Raw genomic sequence first — 12,544 nt, 5'->3', positions numbered from 1 at the left:
TGACTCAGTCTGCTCCTCCTATAATTTTTCTCTTCTCCATTTCTGACATCATCATCCCTCCCTATTACACAGGACAAAAACCTAGGTGCCTTCTTGGCCCTCCCTTACTTACCGCTTTTGGGTCTGCCTTCAAATCACCTGCAGAATCTGACCAACCTCTTCCCCACCTCCAGTCTTGCCTGGATGGTTGTGGTTGCCTCCCTACTGCCTCCCTGCAGCCACCCTCCCCGCCCCCCATCTTAAGGCTTAGCTCCACAGCAGCCAGAATGGTCTTATTCAAAAATAAATCCCATCTTGTTCACTTTCAGCTCAAAACCCTCCAAGAAAAAGGCCACTCCACCATCCTTTTGTTAAAAAGATCACTTAATCCCAGTGATCTGGTATACACAGATATTGGATACACACAGAAATAATTTCTAAAAGACAATTCCATACCCCAAACCTAAAGAAAAGTGTCTGAATTTGGAGTTCTGTTGCTAACTCAGGATATCACTATTTTGAATGAGCAAATGTGTTCTCTTCTGTTCCACTATCCTTCAAGAAACCCCAGAAGGGCGTTTTCATCTTTATGCTTGAAACAGTAATGCTTAAATACAAATATAATATTTTACACATCTTAGCAAAAGAAAATAACTACGCAGAGGCTGTATGTGTGTTTCTGAAAGTGGATATCTGTGTTTAAGAGAAAAATCTAGGGGCACCTATGTGGCTCAGTCAGTTGAGGCTCTGACTTCGGCTCAGGTCATGATCTCGTGGTTCATGGGTTTGAGCCCTACATCTGGCTCACTGCACTGAAGCTACTCTGTCAATGACGAGCCTGCCTCAGATCCTCTGTCCCCCTCTCTGCCCCTCTGCTTGCGCGAGTGCACTCTCTCTCTCAATCTCTCAAAAATAAACATTAAAAAAAGAGAGAAAAACGTATCCTTTAGTAACTTTGTTGAACAAAAGGTAGGATAGATACTTAACTCTAAGAACCTTAATTTTATAGTCCTTATCTAGTATGGGTAAAATAAACAAATTTTTTATATCGGATACACACAAATAATTTCTAAAAGACAATTCAGTACCCCATACCTAAGGAAAAGTGTCTGAATTTGGAGTTCTCTTGCTAACTCTTGATGTCACTATTTTGAATGAACAATAAACCCCCTCATCCTTAATGAATAGTGAATAAAATGGATATGCATCAAGGGTAAGCCTCGCCTACTAAGAGCAGATGATTAACAAAGGTGACCCAGCCTGCTTCTGTTTGAGCTCATTTTTGAGACACTGCTTACTTGTCTCACAGCCTCACTTAGGACACCAGCATTCCCCTTCCCAGTATGCTCTCTGGTTGCCCATGCTGTAGTCTAAGGAAAGGTACAGAGGAGGCTGTCCCCAGAAACCAGAGGTCTCCTTTGTGTGTCTGCTCTTCAGAGATCAGAGACAAGTCAACTAAAGGGGCATCATTTCATTAAACCCTTTTATTTGGGAGTAGTTCTAGATTTACACAACAGTCGTAAAGCTAGTATAGAAAGTTGCCCGATATCCTTCACACAGCTTTCCCCAGCATCTTACATAACCATGGTACATTTATTAAACTCTGTTAACTAAACCATTGGTTTTCTTGAGATTTCACCAGATTTTCCATTAATGTCCTTTTCCTGTTCCAGAATGCAATTTAAAATCCTATGTTGCATTTAGGGGCAATCATTTTTGAAAGCCAAAAAACATCAGACTTCCCTACATTAATTTCAGGAGTTTATCTTATTAGAAATGTTTCCTTGCATTGATGTAAGTAACTGGGCCCAACTAGGGGCATGTTAGGCCCTGCCCAGGAGCAAGCTGCCAGTAAGTTCATCAAGAAGGCAGAGTATTTGCTTTTCACCTGAAAACTTCACTCCCCAATATTTGAATCTGATGGGAAAAGGCCTCTTTAGTTTTACTTACAGCTTTTAGCATTCTCTCTCTGAGAGCAAGAACAGGATTTTCTCCCCTTTCCCTTCTGGCACATACTAGCTAATTTTCTTTGTATCTAAAGGAATTTAAAAAGAGCACAGCTTTAGACACCAACATTATTAACAAGTGTCAGGACAGCTCTGAAAATAGTGCCTGGGAACTGCTAGTGTTTCAGAATCCATAACGGGAAGGCACAGAACCAGCTAATCCTTGCAAACCTCTCCCACCTAAGGCCAATTAAAAAAAAAAAAAAAAAAAAGCTCAGAGTTTTAAGTCTTTGTGACATTCTCTGCTCCCATGTCACCCTTGAGACAGTTTATTTGGTTCCTACACAATGTCAGTGACTCCCTTTGTGCAATGGAAATTCTTCCCCGAGGACAGTTTCTTTTCTTTGGGTGTAGAAAACCAAATGAGCAGCTAAGGAATATGGATTCAAATGTAACCAGGGAGACAGGTCAGAGCAGGGAGGGGAGATTTATTGAAGCGAAAGTGGCAAAGATACGTGTTGATGCTTGAAGACTGGTGATAGAAACCAGGACTAAAAGTAGGCATTTGTCAGAGTCATCGGATGGGAGAGATGAACGGTTGTTCCAGAGGGTGGTCTTATCTTAATGGGAACAAGAGGACTTGGCTTTGTCTCTGGAGCAAAACATTGAAAAAACTCAAAAGACACTGTTACTCTCTAACTTAGCATTTCATGTTCACTTCTTTATCCAAGATTCCAGATAAATTGCTTTTCTCTGAGAGAGACAGAGACAGTGCAAGTGTGGGAGCGGCAGAGAGAGAGAGGGAGAGAGAAAGAATTCCAAGCAGGATCCATGCTGCCAGCACAGAGCCTGACGTGGGGCTCGAGCTCATGAAACCGCGAGTTCATGATCTGAGCTGAAACCAAGAGTCTGACGCTTAAACTGAGCCGCACAGGTGCCCCCAAGACTCCAGGTAAATATTAAGTAATGTGCCTCTTTTCAAATAACCGAGAAGTCCAGGAAAGGTTTTCTCAGGTTTTGAGCCAGCCCAGACCTTGATCAACATTTCAGAGGATGTTACGGGCTGACTGTCTACATCATTTCAAAATTTTTAGGGGGAGCTGTCCATATAACATGATGCATCATGTTTGTGTATGGCCGGCAAGGAAAATTAAGTTCTCCAATTTTTAAGGAATTTTTATTTAAAAAAATTTTTTTTAATGTTTATCTTTGAGACAGAGCAAGCAAGCGGAAGTGGGGGAGGGGCAGAGAGAGAAAGAGAGAGAGAGAGAGAGAGAGAGAGGCACAGAATCCAAAGCAGGCTCCAGGCTCTGAGCTGTCAGCACAGAGCCCGACACGGGGCTCAAACTCACGAGCTGTGAGATCATGACCTGAGCCGAAGTCAGACACTCAACCGACTGAGCCACCCAGGAGCCCCTAAGGAATTTTTAAAAGACATTAATAAAAGTTGAAAATCTCACTCCATTTTGCAAGACTACTATCTCCATAGACTGTTGTGATTTTTTTTTAATTTTTTAAGTTTATTTTTTGAGAGAGACAAAGACAGCGCAAGTGGGGAAGGGGCAGAGAGAGAAAGAGAGAGAGAGATTGAGGGAGAGAATCCCAAGCAGGCTCTGCACTCAAACCATGAGATCATGACTTGAGCCAAACCAAGAGTGGAACTCTTAACCAACTGAGCCACCCGGGCGCCCCAAGGCAGTTGTGATTTCAAAAGGCTTTTCTGCCACTGCAAGTAAAACAAACCATAGGAAAAAATGTGTCAGGTTATGTATTTGTATTTGTCAAGAGGACAGTGTGTAGCTGAGTTAAATAGCGATGACTGTATTGCCTTGCTTAATTACAGCTGAAGCATACCCCCCTCCTTTGATGTCATCCACGAGCTGTGTGACAAGGTTCCGTGGGGACTTGCACCAGGACAGATCTCTCAGGAAAGAGGCTATGTCTTCAGGCCCCAGAGATGATCATTAACTTGGGGAAGCCAAAAAAAAAAAAAAGAGAACTAATGTAGGGGTGACTTCTTGACAGTATTCTCCTTGAGACCCCTTTCTTTAGTGGGATCCCATCCGTTTCTTTCTAGAAATGTAATGGTCGGTAGATGGCTGCCTGATGACCCACTCGTCCTCTGACTTGGACCAAAGTGCAGGAAGGCGCGGGCTAAACAGTTCTCACAGTCCTGGGGGTGGTGGGGGAACTGGGTCTTTCCTCCTGCCCCGGGGGGGCCTCTCCTGGTCTCTTACCAGTCTCCAGCCTCCAGTCTGGTTTTGTGCCCAGAATTTGTTTTGGAGGCCTCAAAGGCAGTGACACATCTGCTTTCTCCAAATTCTTTCCCAAATAAGTAGGTGATGGAATAATGGAATGTTTCCTATCAGATCTCCCTAAACTAGTAGCTGCGATGCAGTAGCTTACAGCGGAAGGGGCCCATGAGGACCAACTAGTAACTAGTACAGGCTGTAAAAAATCCTTCTGTTTTTTTGTTTGTTTGTTTAAGTAGTCTCCATGCTCAATGTGGGGCTCCATCTCACAACCCTGAGATCAAGAGTCACATGCTTTATTGACTGAGCCAGCCAGGTGCCCCTGTAAAAAAATACTTTTTATTTATTTATTTTTTAACTTATTTATTTTTGAGAGTCAGCACAGCAGGGGAGATGCAGAGAGATGGGGGGGAGCGGAGGATGCCAAGTGGGTTTCACCTGACAGCAGACCGTCTGATGCAGGGCTCGAACTCACGAACTGTGAGATCATGACCTGAGCCAGAGTCCTTTGCTCAACCAGCTGAGCCACCCAGGCACCCCAGAAATACTTTTTATCATGTTATATTCACATGTAAATACATTTAAAAGAATATATGTGCCCTTTCTTTAGATTATGAAGTATTACAACATGAACACCTATGAACGTCCACTGATTTAAGGTCTAGACCATAATCAATGCTTCTAGGTTTCTCCTGCATGGAGGAGTGACCACCCCAGAGTAACCACTATCCTGGAATTCGTGTTTACTACCCCCTCACTGTATATATCTAGTGAATATAGTATTTTGGTTTGGTTTCGAACTTTGTAAAATACCATGCTGCATGCATCTTGCCTCTTTTACTCAGTTTTATGTTTGAATTTTCAACCACACTATTGGAGCTCCTTTTACTGCTGAACAGTATCCTACTGGGGGAACATGTCAGAATTTTCATAAGCCTTCTCTTATCACTGGGCATCTGGCTCGCATCCTGTCTTTTTTTCTATTACAAACATTGTCACTGTGCATGCTCTACGACACATCTGGGTCATTTATTTGAGGGTTTCACTGGAGTGAGTTTCACCTAAGAGTGAAAGTGCTGGCTTGTAGGCTCTGTGAGTGCTCAATGTCACAGGATAGTGCCAAAAGGTACCGACTTGCTCTTCGATCAGCTATGTTTAAGAGTCCTTATTATTAGAGTTCTTAACCTTTGCGCATTTAATGGGTATAAAATGATAACTCACTGTGATGCTGATTTGCATTTTGCTCAGCACTAATGAGGTTGATTGCTCTTTATATATGTTCACTGGCCGTTCGTGCCTTCTCCTCTATGAAATGTCTTTCTATGTGTCTTGCCTATTTTGCCACAGGGTTGTCTGTCTTCTTACTGATCTATAGGACTATTCTGGATATTAATCCTTCGTCAGTGATCTGTGTTGCAAAGAATCTCCCAGTTTGTGGCTTGTCTTTTAATTTTCTTTGTTGTATCTTTTCATGAATAGAAAATTTCTTAACCTACTTTTTTTTGATAGAAGGGAGAATAGGCACAAAGAGGTGATAGAATTCCTCAGTATAAAAGTGTTCCTACAGAAGAATGAAGCTGGACCCTTACCTAACACCATGTACAAAATTTAACTCAAAGTGGATTAAAAATCTAAACATAAGACCTAAAACTATAAAACTCGTAGGAATAAAAACATAGGGAAAATCTTCATGACATTGGATATGGTAATGATTTCTTGAATCTGACACCAAAAGTCCAGGCAACAGAAGCGAAAATGGACATATAGGACTATACCAGACATTCAGCACTTCTGCACATCAAAGGAAAGCATCACCAGCGTGAATAGGAAGACATAGGATGGAAGAAAATATTTGAAAATCATGTATCTGATATAACATTCAGAATATATAACCCACTCCTACGACTCAAAAGTAAATCAACCCAATCAAAAATTGGGCAACGGACTGCATAAACATTTTTCTAAAGATGACATACAAATGGCCACCAAGCATATGAAAAGATGCTCAACATCACTAATCATTAGGGAGATGCTAATCAAAACCACAGTGAGGTACCACCTCACACTCATTGGGATGGCCACTATCCAAAAACAAAGAAACAAACAAACAAAAACCAGAAAATAACATATGCTGTCAAGGATGTGGAGAAATTGGAACTCTGATCTTGTGCACTGTTGCTGTGGATATAAAAATAGTGTAGCCACCGTGGAAAACAGTTTGAAGTTTCCTCAAAAAATTAAAAATGAATTACCACATGATCCAATCCAACAATCCTACTTCTGGGCATATACCCCAAAGAATTGAACGCAGGATTTCAAGGAGATCTTTGCATACTCATGTTCACTGCAGTATTGTTCACAATAGCCGAGAGCTAGAAGCAGCCCAAGTATCCAGCTATGGATGGATGGATAAACAAAATGTGGTATATGCATACAGTGGAATATTATTCATCCTTAAAAATGAGGGGAATTCTGAGGGGAATTCTGGATAAACCTTGAGGACATTGTGGTAAGTGAAATAAGCCAGTCACAGACAGACAAATACTTGAGGCATCTAAAGTAGTCAGACTCTTAGAAGTACAACGGTGGTTGCCAGGGGCTTGGGGGCGAAGGAATGGGGAGTTGTTCGAGGGCACAGAGTTTCAGTTTTACAAGATTAAAAAATTCCAGAGATCTGGGGGTGCCTGGGTTACTCAGTCAGTTAAGTGTTCAACTTCAGCTCAGGTCATGATCTCACGGTTCATGAGTTTAAGCCCCGTATCATCTGCTGTCGGATCTTCTGTCCCCCTCTCTCTGCCCCTCCCCCCCACAAAACAAATAAACATTAAAAAAAAAATTCTAGAAGGGCACCTGGGTGGCTCAGTCACTTAAGTGTCCGACTTCATTCAGCTCAGGTCAGGATCTCGTGGTTTGTGAATTCAAGCCCTACATCGGGCTCTGTGCTGATAGCTCAGAGCCTAGAGCCTGTTTTGGATTCTGTGTCTCTCTCTCTCTGACCCTCTCCCCCCACCCCCCTGTCTCTCTCAAAAATAAATAAACATTAAAAAAAATTTTTTTAAGTTCTAGAGATCTGTTTACAACAGTGTGAATATACATAACACTATTGAACTAACACTTAAAAGTGGTTAAGATGGTGAATTTTTTTTTAAATTTTTTACCGCTTATTTATTTTTGAGACAGAGAGAGACAAAGTATGAACGGAGGAGGGTCCGAGAGAGAGGGAGACACAGAATCTGAAACAGGCTCCAGGCTCTGTCAGCACAGAGCCCAATGCGGGGCTCGAACTCACGGACAGCAAGATCATGACCTGAACCAGTCAGACACTCAACTGACTGAGCCACCCAGGCGCCCCGATGGTGAATTTTATGTTATATATTTTTTACTGCAATTAAGAAATTTTTAAAAATTTTTAAATGCTGTAGCTAATGGTAGCTGTCATTTATTGAGCACTTAATCTGTGCCAGGCACGGTGACACCGGCTTTGTGAGCATTATCTCATTTACTCTTCACCACAACCCTGAGGGATAAATTGCTATTTCCCCTCATTTTCCTGAGAAAGCGGCTCAGTGAGGTTAAGCAACGGCTCACTGTCACACAGCAAAAGTGCTGAGCCCAGGGCTTGCCCTAGGCCCAGCTGATTCTGAGCATTGAACTCTAAGTGCTCTGCTGTCTCCTCAGTGAGTAGGAGCCCTGGACAGCCCTCCTGCCGGCCCACGCCCACTGTCTCGTTCCGCTGTCTCGTTCTTCTTCGGCTCTGGCCCTTCCAACACACATCCCCACGCCACGGCTCCGGAGCGTCTCCTCTGGGGAAATTGGCCCAAGATATGCCTATGTCAGACAACCACTATCTGCAATATAAATAGGACTCCTCTTTCTGTTTCGAAACACTGCTCGCGTCTTTGACAATTCATGCTCATTCCTGAGATTGCAAGCTGCTATTTTTGAAAAGATATTTTGCGTGGCATCTTGCCCCAGGGGCCCTGGGCCTGCTTAATCTGGTATCTCAATTGATGGAACACAGTGCAGCTCTCTGGATTTGATTATACGTGTCTAATCTGCAACTCTGGCTGTTCCTAAAACTCCCCTGCCCTCCGTCCCTGCCCCAACTCCTCACTCAAAACGAAGTGCTGCCTGGTCAGCCTGGTGGAAGGGGGGTTTGCAGAAAGAAGAGCCTGTGGGGGCATGACTGGCTGGTTTCTGGCCTCTTCCACTGTGGATTTCGCTGAGAGCAGAAACCCCATTCATTCCCTCCTCTGATGAGGGTCCGCTCTGGGCCAGTGCTGGGTGCTGGGTCTACACTGGGGAGTGGAATGGTCACCCGTCCTGCTTAGGGTTACATCTTATTGTGACAAAATCTGTCATGTGAATTCAGGGGCATGTGAAGGGGAATAGTGGGATGGACCTTCTTGAAATGTATATTCATGAAAGGCCTCTCTGAGGAAGGATGAGGAGGAGCCTGCCAAGTGAAGAGCCCAGAGAAGAATGTTCCAGGCAGTGCCTGTAGCAACTGCCAAGGTCCTGGGGCAGGAAAGGGTGAGGTCTGTAGCTTGGCCCATCCTGAGGAAGGAAAGCAGTCCTGGGTGACAGGGACATGGAGGGCAGGAAGGAGAGTGACGGAAAGGGAAGTAGGGGGAAGGCAGGGGTAGGAAATAGGGGCCAGATCCTTTGAAAGGTAAATACAACAGATCACCACCCTGTGCATGGAGCTGATAGGTAGGAGGTGGGGGGGACATTATAATGTCCATCACATTCAGGAGTCCAGGAGAGGCCATAGAGATTGCCCAAGAACCTAGGTCAGGAGCGCCCTCCCAAATCAGGGTGCGTATGTGTTCGTGCATCAGAGGAGTGACACGTAAGCAAAATCCAAAAGCGTGGTTCTCAAAGTGTAGTCCCTGGCCAAGAGCATCAGCACCACCTGAATGCATTACAAATACAAATTCTCAGACCCCACCCCGGACCCACCGAATCCCCCAAAACACAAAGCACAGAACACTGTACCCAGGAAATGCTCATTTATTGAATGGTCAAATTGCAGGCCGTCCAATTCCAGAAGGTGCTCCTGTGTTAAGATGCAGAAGCATGGGGAGCGCAGCGCAACCGCAGGCCACACCCACACCCACACCCACACCCACCCCGTGTGGAATGAGGACAGGGCCGGCTCACGTGGGTGTAGTTGATTTCAAGGTGCAAAGGTAGTGACAGAAATGCATCTCCATAGCGCTGCCAAGTGAAACTTCACACTTGGCCTCCTGGGGCCGCGGGGCGGTGCTTAAACTTTTATAAGGTGTAAAAGGAATTAACAAGGGCTGCAGCTGGTTGGAAGCCTTTAAACAGGTTTCAAGTTACAAAAATCAGGCCCGCAAGTCCCAGCGAGCGCGCACATCCACAACCCCCTCCCCCGCACACAGAAGGGAAATGACGTTATCTTCAACCCCAGTTAACTCAAGACCAGCTACGGAAGATGCTACCAGATTACCTGCTAAGAAAATAAACCTCGGGGCTAAGAACAAGCCTGAGACTTTGGGCCGCCTTTAGAAAAGAAAGTCCTGGAGGGCGCCTGGGTGGCTCAGTCAGTTAAGCATCTGACCAGATTCAGCTCAGTTCATGATCTCATAGTTCTTGAGTTCGAGCCCTGCGTCAGGCTCTGCACTGCGCGGAGCCTGCGTGGGATTCTTTTTCTCTGCCCTTCACCCACGCTCCCTCTCTCTCTCTCTCTCTCAAAAATAAATAAACTTAAAAAAATTAAAGAAAAAAGTTCTCTGCCTGCAAACAAAACAGCTTCACTTAAAAAATCTCCTCCTCCACAGCCATGCAGAACATCAGGGCTTGACACCTTAATTGCTCTGATAGAAACAAGTTAATGGGGTTTTAATAAAAATAGCACCCAAATAGGCGTTGGGCCCCCTAGTTTTGCAAACAGAAGCTCTGCTGGGTCCCCCCGGGGCAGCCAGACCCTGTGGAGAGTTACAGAAAGAAACTGAGTTCATGGAATCAGTACCTTCAGAGTCAACAAAAAAGCAGAACTGTGTGGTCTGTTCTATCACAGATTCAGGCAAACGCAGGTCAAGTCACATCCCTCAGACGGTGGAAGCTTGGGGGGGGTCCCGTGGGCTGTGCCACCAGCACCAGCAGTGCAAAGTCCGGCTGCTCCTCCAGCCAATTCAAGTCTTCCCAAAGTAAGTAAGGGATCGGTTTTTATCTCATTCATGGTTTGGGGCAGGGCCATTTACTAGTGAAGGGACTTGATTCTGGGCTGAGGCTGCCTAGGTTCAAATCCCTGCTCTGCCGGTTTTTTTGCTGCCCAACTTGGGGGCAGGTCCTCACCTCTGCGCCTCACTTTCCTCCTCTGTAAAATGGGCTCATAGTCCTCCTTACCCTGTAGGGTTTTGAGGAACACTAAATGGGTTGTGTGTAATGTGCTTAGAGTAGCGCCCAGCACAAGACCTCCAACTATGCTGGCTGGTGGGGGAGACCGGGAACTCCGGTGAGGCTGGAACGCAGTGATGAAGAGATGGGCAGAGAGCGCTTATAGAGATGGTCAAAAGTGAGGCCACACAGGGCCTTGGAGACCAGGGCGAAGGTACAATTATAGAAGCAACGGGGAAAGGGGGAAGTGGCCTCAGTTACCTTTGCAAAGGTTGAAAACCATTCTGGCTGCTGGGCCCCAGGCAGGCAGGAACACCTGGAGGGAGGGAGGGCTGTGGGGAACAGAAGACACAGTCAGGAGGCCACTGTGATAATGGAGTGAGAGGTGAAGGTGCCTGGGGCCAGAGGAGCAGCTGGGGGGACAGAGAATAAGTGAAGAGGGTGTCGTAACCACTGACTGGGGGGAGGGAGGGACCAGTGGAGTCCATGGGATAACCCTTCGGGTTGGAGAAAGCCCCAGGAGGAAACAGGTTTGGACCAAGACAATATGATCCCATGTGGCTAACAAAGCCGCCTTGACCCTTCTCCCTTTCCCCTGGCATGTGTGTGTTCCAGCTGGCTGTGCAGTGTCCCACTTGATTTTTGTCACTTGGCTTCCACGCTGCCCCAGGTCCCCACCATCACTGTTCTTGCCTGGGGCACAAACGTGTATGGAGGGCTGTCCCACCTTTTATAAAACCATTCACCCCTTGCCGGTGACAGCCTGTTTCTAGTCCTGAAAGTGACCAAGATCCAAGGCCCTTCCCGAAACTTTCTGTCAGCTTGGAAATGGAGCCCTCGAGCAGCCAATGGTGGGGCATTTTGGAGTTCGGAGGCTTTTTTACTTTAAAACAATTTCATAGTTTGTGTGCTTTTTAATTGATTACATAAATAATACGTGTTGATGCGTATACAGACTTGTGAAAGAGTCAAACCATCCAGAACAAAACATACGGTCCCCTCCTCCGTCACCTCCTACACCCCCAAGCCCAGCTCCCGGTGCCTTCCTGGAGGCACCCACCTTCAACAAACAGGTGGCTTTCTTCCAGTGTCAGCGCCCTAACACTCTTGTGCACGTCCTCGTTGTACGTTGGACCTCATTCCACATCCCGTTCTGCTACTTCCCTTTTGACCTTGCACCGTGTCTTGTCAGGGATCTATCTACTTGGGCTTTTTTTTTTTTTTCTTTTCTACAGCTGCGTGGTTTTTATAGTATGAAGATACCATGTTTTATTGAACCACTCACCTTCAATTAAGGTTTTAGGCTTTTTAGAGATTTTCACAACATTGCAGTGACTGTCAATGGACCTGAATCCAGACTCCCATGCAAAGATTTCTATAGAGCCCATTTCTGGAAGTAGAATTGCCAGATCAAAGGGTATGCACACTGAAATTTTGATACCTACTGCCCAATTATCTTCCCCAAAGCTGTCTTTTTCTTTAAAAATAAAAGTCTCGGGGAGGCTGGATGGCTCAGTCGGTGAAGCATCCGACTTCGGCTCAGGGCATGATCTCATGGTTCGTGAGTTCGAACTCCAAGTTAGGCTCTCTGCTGTCAGCACAGAGCCCGCTTTGGATCCTTTGTCCCCTCTCTCTCTCTGCCTTTCCCCAGCTCCTGCTTTCTCTCTCTCTCTCTCTCAAAAATAAACATTAAATAAATAAATAATTCTTAATTACAAAAATAATTCATGTTCTTACAAAAACTGTAAAGAATACAAACAAAACCAGAAATTTTAAATCACTCGTAATTCTGGGGCACCTGGGTAACTCAGTCGGTTGAGCGCCTGACCTCGGCTCAGGTCATGATCTCACAGGTTGTGGGTTCAAGCCCCACATCAGGCTTTGTGCTAACAGCTTGGAGCCTGCCTCAGATTCTGTGTCTCCCTCTCTCTCTACCCCTCCCCCACTCACACTCTGCCTCTCTCTGTCTCTCAAAAATGAATAAATGTTAAAAAAAAATCA

This window comes from Acinonyx jubatus, chromosome E2 (assembly GCF_027475565.1).
Source record: "Acinonyx jubatus isolate Ajub_Pintada_27869175 chromosome E2, VMU_Ajub_asm_v1.0, whole genome shotgun sequence".
In the NCBI taxonomy this organism is placed as follows: Eukaryota; Metazoa; Chordata; class Mammalia; order Carnivora; family Felidae; genus Acinonyx; species Acinonyx jubatus.
Note: the sequence above shows the minus strand (reverse complement) of the source record.